General features: G+C 41.0%; 1 long non-coding RNA gene across 6 annotated transcripts in view; it reads right to left on the reverse strand.

Moving 5' to 3' along the window:
* LOC109257581 (uncharacterized) overlaps positions 1 to 14,025 on the reverse strand; it is a 48,934-nt gene that overhangs the window by 15,712 nt on the left and 19,197 nt on the right. For 2 of the 6 annotated variants that reach the window (XR_008423730.1, XR_008423728.1), the window contains exon 5: positions 6,187 to 6,398. The exons of 2 other annotated variants lie outside the window; for them this stretch is intronic. This is a non-coding gene — a long non-coding RNA (uncharacterized LOC109257581). Of the gene's footprint in view, positions 1 to 569; positions 1,691 to 6,186; positions 6,399 to 14,025 lie in introns of those variants that run through there. 2 more of the 6 variants (XR_008423729.1, XR_008423727.1) reach the window with 2 other exon arrangements.

Here is a 14,025-nt window from a genome sequence, read left to right on the forward strand (position 1 = left end):
TTTCATTTTTAAATACATATAAACAACTTTAAAATCTATAATAAACAAACATCCCCTCAAATGTGCTTTATCCTAAATTTGAATCTATCATACATATTTTTTCAATATAATTTATTGTCAAGTTCATTAACATACAGTGTATACAGCATGCTCTTGGCTTCGGGGATAGATTCCCATGATTCATCACTTACATAAAACACCCAGTGCTCATCCCAACAAGTGCCCTCCTCAATGCCCATCACCCACTTTCCCTTCTCCCCCATGCCCTGTCAGCCCTCAGTTTGTTCAATGTATTTGAGAGTTTCTTATTTGCCTCCCTCTCTGTTTGAAACTAACTTTTTCCCCTTCCCTTCCCCCATGGTCTTCTGTTAAGTTTCTCAAATTCCACATATGAGTGAAAACATATGATATCTGTCTTTTTCTGACTTATTTCACTTAGCATAATACCCTCCAGTTCTATCCATGTTGTTGCAAATGGCAAGATTCCGTTCTTTCTCACTGCTGAGTAATATTTCACTATATATATATATATATATATATATATATATATATATATATCACATCTTCTTTATCAATTCATCAGTTTCTATCGTACATATTATGTTGTATGGCAGGTTAAACTTTCATGTGTGCATGTGTATAGATTTGGAATAAAGCTGCTCCTATTTTTTTTTAATAAAGAATTTCCTGACATTGCAAGATGAACTGCTTTCAAAACTATCATTACTTGCAACTACTTATCTGTTTGAATCGGATTTCCTTACTCCTGGGTATGTTAGTCAGAAATATTTTGGTTGCAAGAGACAGAAATTCAAGTCAAATTGGCCTGAAAGACAAATATTACTGGTTTGCATAGCAGAAAATTTCAGGGGTTGGGCTGGATTAAGTTCCAGCTAGATCTAGACACTTTTATGGTGGCATCGCATTGCCCTCCTTCCCTTGGCAAAGCTTTCCCTGAGCTGGCTTCTTTGGCACAGGAAGAGCTCCTGTTTCCCAGGGTTTCCTGGCCCTGGCTCCCAGACCCACCTCTGTAGCTGGGAGGGGGACCAACTCTAGAGACATGTGACCAGAAATGGGAGATGGGAAATGGGGAATAGAGTGGGCAGCAGAACGACAGAAGTTCGTTGTACTAGGCAGGCTAAACAAACTACAGGAACACACTAGACCCAAGACTGCACTGGCCCCCTTTGATATCTGTCGCTGAATCAAGCCCCAGAATTTCCCAAAATGGCTTCATTGTTCTTATAGATTAATTTGATAAGTGAATGTTGTACATTTGAACCTGACAATAAATGTATGCTAATAAAATAGATTTTTTTTTTATCAATTTATACAATTGGCAACTTTTACATAAAACTTGTCCAAAAATGGTGGGATTGGTTCAAAGATTGAGAACTCATCATTATACACTCATCCATGGCCCTAGTGAGTTTGGTCTCTACGAAGGCTCCTTGGCTGCCTGAGCTCGTGACAGTTCTTGCTCCTTATGTGCATGCTCCACTCATTTGGCTCCTTGTCTAGAAGCCATGGGATGAAGGAGAAGCTCATCATCAGAAGTTCAAGTGCAAGCTTCACACCTTACTGTCTATGATTTTCCTTACCTGTAAAATGATGATGCCTGCTCCTTATTCACAGGGGGTGATTAAGCCAAAAGATTTTTGAGGGAAGGTTCTTTAGCATCAGTGAAATGCTATGGAATTAAAATTATTATCTTTCATCTCTTGTTAATTATATATGTATGTTTATTATGCATTTATATAAAATTTAATTATTTATATATGTATCTGTCTAGTCTCCCTGCAGCAGATTATTGCCCTCATGGCTTCATTATGTTATCCCTCCTGTATCCATGTCTTTTACCGTGCAACTTTGTAGTGGCCTCCTACTCTGGCTCTGGATTTGCCCATGTGACTTGCTTTGGCCAATAGTATGTCAGCAGATGTGATCCAAACAGAGGCTTGAAAAGACTTGCACAATTGGGCATGCTCACTCTTGCTCCTTTACCTTTACCATTGGAACAAGCCCAGGCTAGCCTGCTAGAGGAGATCCAACTTGACCAGTCAGTCACCACAGCTGAGGCCACTCTAGACCAGCCAATAGTCAGTCAACCCCCAGACATAGGAGCCCAAACCAGAACCGCCCAGCTAAGTCCAGACTAAAGTTCCAACTAGCAGATTTGTGTGCTAAATGCATGTTCACTGTTTTAAACCACTGATTTTTCTAATGGCTTATAACACATCATTATTATGGCAGTAGATAAGTGTTATAGTCCCTAAATAGGAAAGTAAACATCTTGTTTTATATCTTCTGAAGCTCTCCAATTTCCCCAGCTCTCCAAGGGGAAGGAAGAGAAATAAAATTCCAAGTTTTTTTTAAAGCTTTCCAACATTCAGGTACTCTGTGAGGCAGTTCTTATGCAGTACTTTACTTAATCTCTACAACATCTTTCAGAGGTAAATGGGCATTTTCCCATTTTACAGATGAAGAAACTGAGGGTTGGAAAAGTGAAATGACTCACCTGAGGTCACACAGGAAGAGTGGCAGAGTTGGATTCTCCCCACGTGAGCCTACCCCTCATGACAGTCCTCAATTTTCACTACATTTGGCTGCCTTATGCCTATTGCTCCAAAGGTTAGAAGCACCTTATTTGGCCCTTATCTAGATGCCATCTTGTTCTCCAATGGTGTCATATTAGTTTATCTAGAAACATAAATGTGTCTTTCTCAGATTTTTTTTCCTCCCTCATCACACTGGAAGATTATCTGTTTATTAGCATACTGGTTTAACACCTTAAGCATCACAAATTGCCAGTTTCCTCATATTTGTTTCTAAGAAACTTTGTTCATTGTAAATAAATGGGGGGAGAGGAGTTGCTTTCCAAAGATCTTAAGAATCTAGCATTTTCTTAGCCCAAATTTGGCCCTCCCTCTGGGTTTCTGGCCCCAATACTTCAGTTGCTCTCCTCTCCACACCCAGCAGACGTTATTTTTAAGTTGCAGTTTTATCCAAAGAGCATTTTTTCACAGAATGCCTTGGAAGGTCCTGCACTTTCTCTTCAGCTCGGGAACTGTCCCTCAGCCACACCCCCTTGGTCTGGGAATTTATTTTGGTCTATGCAAGAGTCACATGTTTTTCTTTTAATGAAGTCATCAGAGTATTTTGCTTCCATGCCCTTGATAATACTTTTTTAAGGAAGGTTGTTCTGTCTGTGAACTGCCAGGGGTGGAGATATGGGCACTGTTGTCATTTTAGAAGAGGAATTAACACAGGCTAAGGCCCCCAAACCTTACCCATGGCTTTACCTGGGCACCTCCAATTAAGGTCCTTCAATTCTCTGATCCTTCTCTTTCTTCTGAGTCCAACCCATTCCCCTCTCCTCCAGGAAGAGTTCCCTGACTCAGGTTTATGATAATATCTTTCTTTTTTTGAATAATTAGAGAGTCTGAAATACTTGATTTTGAAATTACTTAGCACGTACTTACTGAGCCTAGACATGTGCTATGCTCTATCCCCAAAGAGCTTACAGTCTGGTGGAAGATAGCAAAGCACAAACAAGCAAGTAAGATGTAGTCAGGTAGTAATGATAATGTTTAAAATAGGATAATGGGATAAAATAAATATGAGAGTAGGGAGGTCTACTTCAGATAGTGCAATGGGGGAGAAGATCCCTAAGAAGATGACATTTACATTGAAAGGATCCAACCCTCTCTTCTGAGGGAAGAGTGATCTGGGTGAAGACTACGACAAACACAAAGGTCCTGAGGCAGAAACTAGCCTTGTGAGCAGTGTGGCTGGAACAGGGAGAATGAAAGGTCAGCGGGGCAGGAGAGGACCGGCCTACCAACTAGGCCTCAGTATGGAGTTTGGATTTTGCAATAAAGGCAATTGAAGTTTGGGAGGGTTTTAAGCATAGCAATGATATCTGATTAATGTTTGTTAAGATCCCTTTGAGGGGCGCCTGGGTGGCTCAGTCAGTTGAGCGACCGACTTGGGCTCAGGTCATGATCTCACGGTCCGTGAGTTCGAGCCCCGCGTGGGGCTCTGTGCTGACAGCTCAGAGCCCGGAGTCTGCTTCTGATTCTGTGTCTCCCTCTAACTCTGTCCCTCCCCTGCTCATGCTCTGTCTCTCTCTGTCTCAGAAATAAATTAAAAAAAAAAAAAAAAAAAAAAAAAAAAAAAAAAAAAGATCCCTTTGACCGCTGCGTCAAAACTAGATTCACTGGAGAGATGGGATTGATGGCTATCCCACTAGAAATAATAAAGATTTAGACAAAGATGGGAGAAAGGTTGTCATGATTTTTTCTATTGAAGTATAGTTGACACATGATGTGACATTAGTTTCAGTGATTGAACTTCCCTGTGTGTTATGCTATGCTCACTACCATCTGTCACCATACAGCACTGTTGCAATACCGCTGATTATGTTCCCTAGGCTGTGCCTTTTATCCCTGTGACATTCATTCCATAAACTGGACCTTGTGCCTCCCACTCTCCTTCCCCCTCTTTTCCCATCCCCACCTTCCCTTCAGGTTGTCATTTTTTTTTTTTTTTTTTTACCCTTACCTGCACGTGATACTCTCTTTCCCCTATACATTCAATCTATTTACTTTTAACTTGAACTGAATCTTTTATTTTGTTTCATTGTTTACAAACCCAAATTAGAATAGAAACTACGGTACGGAGTTAGATATTTGACCAATTAACTCTGCTTGGTTTTAAAGCTAGGTATTTAAATTGGGCATTGGTAAACACCCTTAAGCTATTTTAATTTGGAACGCACTTGTGAGATCCTTCTGTTTATGCTTAAATTCCAATTTGCCACCTAGTAAAACTTTCCATTACAACCTTCTTCTAGACTGATGCACACCAAAAATTCCCATGACATTGGTACCCCCATTAAACAGTTGTCCATCTACTTTCAAAAGTATGGCTACCTGGGAAAATAAACCTCTGTTCTATGTAAGCCACTGTGGTCTGGTCTCTGAACCTTGTCGCCACTCACAATCCTAATTGATATCATCGGTCTTGAACATTGTTCAGACATGCCTCTACCTGCTCCCACTCTGAAGAACAGTCAGTGACATATGGTGGGGACTTTCCAGAGCTCTGCCAGACACTATTTCAAGGCTTTCACACATTTACAAGGCAGCAGGTGACACCTGGGAAGACTCTGGGCATTTTCAATTCCTCCTCTTCAACTATTTCCTCACTTGTTGTCAGATTTCACATCTCACCAACAAAGCTTATTATTCAAGGTGGATAAACTCCTCCAGGTGAAGTGAGAATATCTTGACCTTTCTCTGTGAAGCCTTCCTGGAAGCTTAAACAGTGTTGCTAATGGATGATGAGATGATCTACCATGTACTTGGTTCCCATAGATTTCTTAGGTTTATGTGAACAAGTCTTCTCTCTGACCTTGGTAGTTGGCTGGGCCAAGGAGATATAAACCAAATGAAAACACCAATGAACTCATAGTTTCTTCGTAAGCCAGGGGGTTCTTTGGGGGTAAGGGATTGTTTGATTATTTAGTTTCTTTCTTTTATTTTTTTTAAAAGAAAGTCTTTTTTTTTTTTTTAAACCTTTATTTATTACTTCTTAGAGACAGAGCATGAGCGGGGGAGGGGCAGAGAGAGAGAAAGGGAGACACAGAATCAGAAGCAGGCTCCAGGCTCTGAGCTGTCAGCACAGAGCCAGATGCGGGGCTTGAACTCACAAACTGGTCAGATCATGACCTGAGCGGAAGTCGGACACTCAACCAACTGAGCTACCCAGGTGCCCCTTGTTTGATTATTTAGTACAAGATTTTTTAAAATAGAAGATTTTAGAGCCAACAAAGATCCTACAGGCCATCCAGTCATTTGAAAGATGGAAAACGTAGAGTAGAACATTTAATTTATTTCCTATGATTGTGGAGCTATGTAATTGCAATGCCAAGGCAAGGCAATCTCATGAATATATAGTATCTGTTATGTACTAGGAACCATAGTAGGTTTTATACACATGTTCATCTTATTTAATCCTCCCCATATCTTAGAAAACTAATGTGACTTAGAAAACTATGATGCTAGTGTCACCATATTACACGTGGGGAAACTGAAGCCCAGGAAGCTGAAGTAACTTGCCCAGAATTATGAAATCTTCAGATTATATAGTAGATTATATTATTATTTGTAAATATTCACTTACCTCTCCCCATAGTGAAGTGTCTTTCCATACACCATAGATGTTGAGTTTGGCCATTTGACTTGCTTTGGCCAGTGGAACATCAGCAAATATGGCATAAGTCGTCCAAGAAAAAAATTTAAATGTGATTGCTTGGTTCAGTTTGGTTTCTTGCTCCTGTGTCCTCTGCTCTGAGGAGTCATGCCCCAATGGTTCCTTACCTGCTAGCCTGAGTCCTAGAATAAGAAATGGACTTGAACCCTACCACTTTCTGCAGAAGAGCTATAGCAACTGACCTGCAGCCACTACCATGTAACATGAAAGAAAAGAAAGGAAGGAAGGAAGGAAGGAAGGAAGGAAGGAAGGAAGGAAGGAAGGAAAAGAAATGCTTTTGGAAGCCACTGAGACCTGGGGGCTGTATGTTACACAGCATGACCTAGGAAAAGCTACTGAATCCAGATAGATAGAACCAGAGCCCATACCCAGGCCCCTCAACCTCCAAACTCTATACCTTTTTTTCCACCACATGTTCTTGTCTATCCACACCAGTATTTTTTGGCCTCAGGCAGTAGGTGCTGATTTTTCCGACCCATGTTTTTAAGCCCTCTGCTTTCTAGCTCTCAAGACATTTCCTTTTATCATTTTCCTTAGATTCAAATCCTGCTCTTGCAGAAACCCTGCCATCAGCTTTCATCAAATGATGGACCTTCCTAGATCACAAAGAAAAAAAGGCTATCATGCATGAACTCCTTCACCTTCTCTCCTACATTTCCAGATTAGTTATAGCATGGTTAATCCTTTCTCCTTGCCTCTCAGCTCTATGGAAAAGCTATTCTATTTCTTGTCCAAGGCTGACCTCTCCACTATTCTCTTAATCCTCCTCCAGAATCTCACTGCAGGGATAATCTCCTTTTTCTTGTTTCTTGGCTTCTTTTCCTTCTTTTCCCTCTCTGCATTTTTTTTTCCCTGTCAGCCTACAAACATACAAGTCTCCCTCTTTTTTCTAAAACAAGACGAAGACTCTTCCCTGATCTTTTCCTCTTCTCAGGCTACTTTTCTATTTCTCACCTTCCTTTGACACCAAAATCCTGAACAGAATTGACTCCCTCAGTAATTTCCCTTCCTCACCATCTTTGTTTCCTTGTCACCAGATCACTCAGCCGCCCACCGACTTCCAGATTCTGCTCACACTGCTGTGGTGAAACTGCCTGTGAAGAGCACATCAATGGCTTCCTGACTGTCAAAGTCAATGATATCTGGCCAGTCTTTGGATCAACTTTTAGGGTTGACAGATAAAATACAAAATCCCAGTTAAATCTAATATTTGGGACATTTATATATCCTAAAAAACTTGTTTATCTGAAATGCAAAGTTAAATGGGTGCCCTATATTTTTCCTTACTAAATCTGACAACTGTAGTCACTTGCCTCTCTTTCAATTTTATCTTGATGGCCAGAAGTCTCAAAGATTTCATCGATTCCCACTCTGTCCTTTGGTGTCACATAAACTCGATATATATATTTTTTATTCTGTTCCCTCCTCCCCATCCCATTATCACTGTTCTAGTTCATATTCTCATCATTGCTTATCTAGACAGGTATAGTGGCTTCCTCCTGCCCATCTCCCTATCTTCTGGTCTTGCAACCTCTCCTGGCCATACTCTGCTCTGCAGCCAAAGCAATCTATTCATTTCCAGGTATCCTTTCTCTTACCTAATAATACAGTTGGCTCCCGTTGTTCATAGGATAAATCCAAACTCCTTAATATGATATTCAAAGATCTTCAGAATATTATTTCACTCTATTCTTTCACCTTGACCTCCTGACACATGCTACTCATGTACATACATAATGCGGACATTATAGCCACAGTGGATGACTCATTATTCCTTAGTCACAACCTGTCCTTTATTTGTCATGTATTTCCTTGACAAATATTACAAAAAAAAAATTTGCCATCCCTTCTAACCCAACAGTCTTATGCCTCCTTCCCTACACACATACTCGGTTTCCCTAAAAAAGTTTTACATACCTTGCAAAGACCAGTTGAAATGTCATCTCTTCTGTAGAAGCTCCCCTGATTCCCTCCAAAAGGTGTTTTCCCTGGATAATGTGGCACATGGTAGTTTCTAGTTCAGATTTGTCAATGAGTGGGTGAGTTTTCTAAAATAAGTTCATATAAATGAATCCATCTTATCTGACTCTTAAATAGCAAAGAGAATTTGTTCCACTAACAACTACTAGATACTTGGTCTTAGCACTTATGATTAGATGGCAATAAAGAATATATAGTTTAATGTAAACTGAGGGGGGTGATTTGCCTCTATCTTCTGTCACCCCAAGTTGCTGAGTTGAATTGACTGCTCTGGCTAACTGAGAAAATGTCCCTTTCATTCTGTCTAGCTCCACAGGTGCACTGCCTAAAGCTATCAATTTGGTCAAAGAGGGCAACCACCCAAGGCATTAAATCGCAGGATGATAAATGGGGTCCATTCTTGGGCCAACACCTTAATCAGTTAGTAATGCCCTCCTAAAGTGCTATATTGAGACAAATTCTAAAACTACATCCAGATTTATGGAAAAAGAGTGGCGTGACTGATTAGTTTTGGCTTCCATGGACCTGGAAAAATAAGTAGCACTTACATCATAATTTTGCCATCTTATCAAAGGTATTTGAATAGTTGCAATCCCATTCTGCAGTCAACAAGTAAGCTTCAATAGTTATGCTTTTAATGTGAAAATGAATTTATTTGCCTAAAATCTTAGTGATATTTACATTTCCTTTACGTGGCATTTTTGTTTATTAGAATTTATAGCTCTGATGAAGAATATATGATTAGAATATTTAATTTAAAGAAAATCAACAAATACTTTTTGAGCATACAGCGTTAGGTAAAGAAGCATGAAATATAATCTCTGCCTTCAAGGAAATCACTATCTGGATGGGAAGACAAACTATGAACCCACTAAAAGGTTTCTTAAAAAATTATATGAGTTAAAATAACAGTACAAATGAAAATGTAAACCACTGCTTGGTTAATCACCAAACAAGCACTTTGAATTAGAGCGAGGGAGAGAGCTTGAAGATATTTGTTCCAGCCTTAATCACTCCTATCATTTGAAAAAAATGATTGGTGAACTTGAGTCCTTTCTAGAAAATGTAAGATGTGCCATGCACAACCTGTATCTGTGAGATGTAAGCACATACCTGTGAGGAACAGTAGGCTAATAAAGAGATTCTAGTTTAAACAGATTGCTGTTTGCTGCTGGTAATGGCTAATTTAGATTTCTTTTTCCACTCAAGAGTTTCTCACTGGTTAGTCTTTTTGGTGGATATTTGCTGTGTTCTGACACTTCGTCACCACATCACTACATGTCCCTTGGTTTTTCATATAGTGATATATATATGGGGCCCCCTACTTTCTACTCCAGGGGTAGAACTTGGGTCCTGACACCTAGGTCTAAGCCAGCTCCATTCCTTGGTCACAGTAATTTGTTCAGGATAGACATGTGACTCACATCAAATTAATCGGGTTCAGTGAAAGTTCATTGAGAGATTTCGCTTGCAAGGCCAAGAAGAAGGAGGCGTTCACACTTTCCCATCAGGCTTGAACTTGAGAGGCTGTACTTGCTCCATCTCCCTTGCCATCACTCAAAGCCTAAGAATGGAGGCACCACTCTTAGAAGAGGGTTGCCAGGTCAAGAGTCAGGATTCTCATACCATCCATCTTTTGTATTGAATCCAGCTGCGCCTGAAGCAAGATTCAACCTTGGAATTTTCAATTATGTATACCAATCAAGTCCCTCTTCTTGCTTAATCCATTGCAAGTTGAGTTTCTCTCATTTATAACCAAGAATCCTGGGGCATCTGGGTGGCTCAGCCAGTTAAGTGTCTGAGTCTTGGTTTCAGCTCAGGTCATGATCTCACAGTTTGTGAGTTCAAGTCCCGCGTCGGGCTCCGTGCTGATAGTGCAGAGACTGCTTGGGATTCTCTCTCTTCCTCTCTCTCTGCCCTTCCCTCACTGAGATTCTCTCTCTCAAAAATAAACATTAAATTTTTTTTTAAAAAATATAACCAAGAACCCTTAATGTTAACATCCTTAGCCTCACTTCAATATAACATCTTGAATATAACAGCAACACACTTCTCACACTACTCCCTTTTATATATTCTTCCTAAAGTTTGCTCATCCACTAACTTACTCAATTCCCATCACATTTTTCTGAGGTAGAATAGGACAAGCATTATCGATCCCAGTTGATAGAAACATTGACTTTAGCCCAAAGAGGCTGAGTTACTGACACTTCCAGTGGAATCCCCAAATTAAAACAAAATTCCCTGGACTAGAGTCCAGGTCTTCTGATTCATAACCCAGGATCTTTTGCTAAATCTTCACCTTTCCCGAGTTTTCTCCCCCTTTTTATTTCCTTTTGCACCTGAGAGTTTTGTAGTATTCTTCTCGGAATTGTGATTCTTGGTTTGATTTTGGTAGAAGAGAAACATTTTCTCTGTTGAAAAATCTTACAGAGGTTGTTGCAGGACCAATATTTTGTTGATCAGGACTTCTCCACCCAGAAAATTGCCCCTGTTAAGGGGTAATTACAAACCTATCTGATGCAGCTTAATCTGTAATGGTAATTGATGATGATGGTGGTGGTGGTGGTGAAAATGATGATGACATGGCATTGGAACGAGGAACATCTCCAAATGGGTAACAGTGTCTGAGGAACCAAGATCCAGAGACTGACCACATTTGCAACTGGCATTGACCACCTCTGACAACTCTTTGTCCTTAGCAGCTTTCAGCCTGGAAGTCACCCTTTGTGCTAAATTAAGATGTTCTCAGGCTGAGTGATGGAGTGTAGCATCGCTGGAAATCAGACCCCCAGGTGCTGGAAGCCACTGGAGCCTGGCACATAGGCAGAGCCATTTGGCAGTACAATGTCCCCCTTGGGGAGCAAACTGGAAGCAAAATAAATGAATTTGACAGTATGTGCTGTTGCCAAGCATGAAAATGTTTCCCATAAGCAATCACTTGCAAGACAGTAAGAGAATTCTGTCCTCTAGAGAAGGGGTCTCCAGTAGGAAGAGTAGAACCCCCTAGTGGATCTCAGGGTTTTCCTAAGTAGATCTTAGATACCAGAGTGTCTCATCCTTCAGCTTCTTGACACTGAGAGCTAATTCACCTCTAAACCAACAGAAACCACCACCCACCCCATTTCCCCCTTCCTCCAAACTTTGATAGGTGTCCCATAGGGAGGTTAATTCAACCCCTTCTTCTGGGCCTCTTGGGAATCCTAACTCAAGACCACTGCATTTCCCTCAAGCACCTCCCACACCTCCTTCTATCCATCCCAAATCTTCATGGATTAGTATTTACTATGCCCAAAACACTGACATCACATAGTTTATAAAGGCAATCTTATTATTTTTAAGACGATTTGCCGTAGTCATCTTCAAATTGGCTACGAACGCTCAATTCATTCATTTCTTCAACAAAAATTTATTCAGCATCTACTGTGTGCAAAGCACCATCATTTCAGCAATTGAGAGTTCCAACTATGACAGGATCACTGTCATAACACAGTACTCAACCCATGAATTGGCACACAACAGCATTCAATAAACATTTGCCAAATAAACAGATAAGAGAATTTAAATAAATTGAACATAAGCTCCAGAAGCTTGCAGAAAGTGCCCTGCCATATAACACTGAAGAAGAGTATCACTAACATCCCTCTCCACTCTAAAATTCTATGAATCCACAGTTCTAAGCTTTGGTTAGAAAACATAGACATCACAACGTTAAATGAAAGAGCAGGAGATACCCCAGAGTATTCAATAATAAGGCCCATATGAGAAACATCACTGAAAGTGCTAGGGACACCTGGGTGGCACAGTCAGTTGAGCATCCAACTGCAGTTTAGGTCATGATCTCGCAGTTCATGGGTTTGAGTCCTGTGTCAGGCTCTGTGCTGGCAGCTCAGAGCCTGGAGCCTGCTTTGGATTCTGTGTCTTGCTCTCTGTTTCTGTCCCTCCCCCATTCGCACTCACTCTGTGTTTCTCTCTCTCAAAAATAAATAAACATTAAAAAATATAAAAATAAAAAAAGAAAGTTTTAGAAGTGGTCTGGGGAGGGCGAGATCTCTGCAGCCTGGGGAAGTAAGTTAGGGAAGAATATGTGGAAGAGATGGGACTTTTCACAAGACCTTGAGGAAAGGGGTGTTCAGTACAGGCACAGAGTAGGGAAAGCTGGAATTTACTCAAATGGAATCAAAGAGCCCAGGCTCTAGGGGTCCCAAGGGCACAGAGCTTTCTAACTGAGAAGAAAAAAAAGCTAAAATGGATGTAACTGTTCTACAAGTGGGAAGCATTGTTCTACTTACCTTATTAAATATCTTTGCAAACATTCAACATTATTAATTGAGCACCTAATATATGCCAGGCACTCTCCTTAGATGCTAGGGATACTGCAATGAACAAAATAGACAAACCGCATGCCTTCATGGAGACCCCATTCTAGTGGGGAAGGCAGATAATGTGCAAAATACAGATTTAGTGGGCTGGATGGTGCTAAGTACTATGGAGAAAAAAAAATGGGGTGCCTGGGTGGCTCAGTCAATTAAGCGTCCGACTTTGGCTCGGGTCATGATTTCAGTTTGTGAGTTCAAGCCCCATATCAGGCTCTGTGCTGACAGCTCAGAGCCTGGAGCCTGCTTCACATTCTGTGTCTCCCTCTCTCTCTGCCCCCCGACCCCACCACTCGCACTCTGTCTTTCTCTCTCTCAAAAACAAATAAACATGAAAGAAAGAAAGAAAGAAAGAAAGAAAGAAAGAAAGAAAGAAAGAAGAAAGAAGGAAAAAGAAAGCAAGCAGGCAAGCCAGGAGCAGGGATGGATGCCTTGGAATGCTTGGAATAGAATGGAGGTAATAATCTTCAATAAAGTAGTCAGAAAGGCCACGCTGAGTACACAATATTTGAATAAAGACTGAAGGAAGTGAGCAGTAAGACTTACAGGTGAAAAGCATTGCCAACAGAGAAAACAAGTGCAAAGGCCCTGAGGTAGAATATGTCTTGTGTGTATGAGAAACAGCAAAGAGGCCAGTTGGCTGGAGCTAAGGGAGGGAGGGAAAGATTAATCACAGAGAAGTTCCAAGAGGTAACATGGGCCAGATTAAGAAGGACTCAGGGGTGATTACGGTGAACTTTATTTTGTTTTGTTTTACTGTGGTGAACTTTGAACCTCAGTTTGACTCATGAGCTACCTTCCATCTATACTTTTTTACAAAGGACAGAACTGAAGATCAGAGAGGTGCTGTGACTTGCCCAGGATTGTCAAGCTAACAGGGAGCAAAGACAAGGTTCAAACCCAGGCCTACCTGGCCTCTTCCACTTCACCTGCTCTCAACCTCCACTCTGTCTTCATGATCCTTCCATGCACACGTGTGTGCACACTCACACACACCCCACCCCTTTCAGTTCTGAAACACACCAAGCTCTTCCTTGCTCAGTGCCTTCATACGTGCTGTTCCCGCTGACTAGAATGCTCCCTACCTGTACATCTACTGTACTCTATCTGAGCAGTACGTCTTCTGGGCCTCAGTTCCAATTTAGCAACCCCAGACAGGCCTTCCCTGATCCTCTAATGTAAAATGACTCCTTCCCCCGGTACCCTCTCTCTCAAAGCCCCAGTCTTCCCTTCCTTCATAACTGCGTATTTATTTCTGTGTTAGTTTAACTTTCATCCCTCCTCCCAGATGATGTCTGTACCCAGTGCCCAGCCCGGCGCCTGGCACGTGGGAGACACTCAACAAACATCTATTGCATAAATGAGAACAGCAAAAGGGTAAAGAAGATGAAGG

This window comes from Panthera pardus, unplaced genomic scaffold (assembly GCF_024362965.1).
Source record: "Panthera pardus isolate Hobbes unplaced genomic scaffold, ASM2436296v1 HiC_scaffold_2, whole genome shotgun sequence".
NCBI lineage: Eukaryota > Metazoa > Chordata > Mammalia > Carnivora > Felidae > Panthera > Panthera pardus.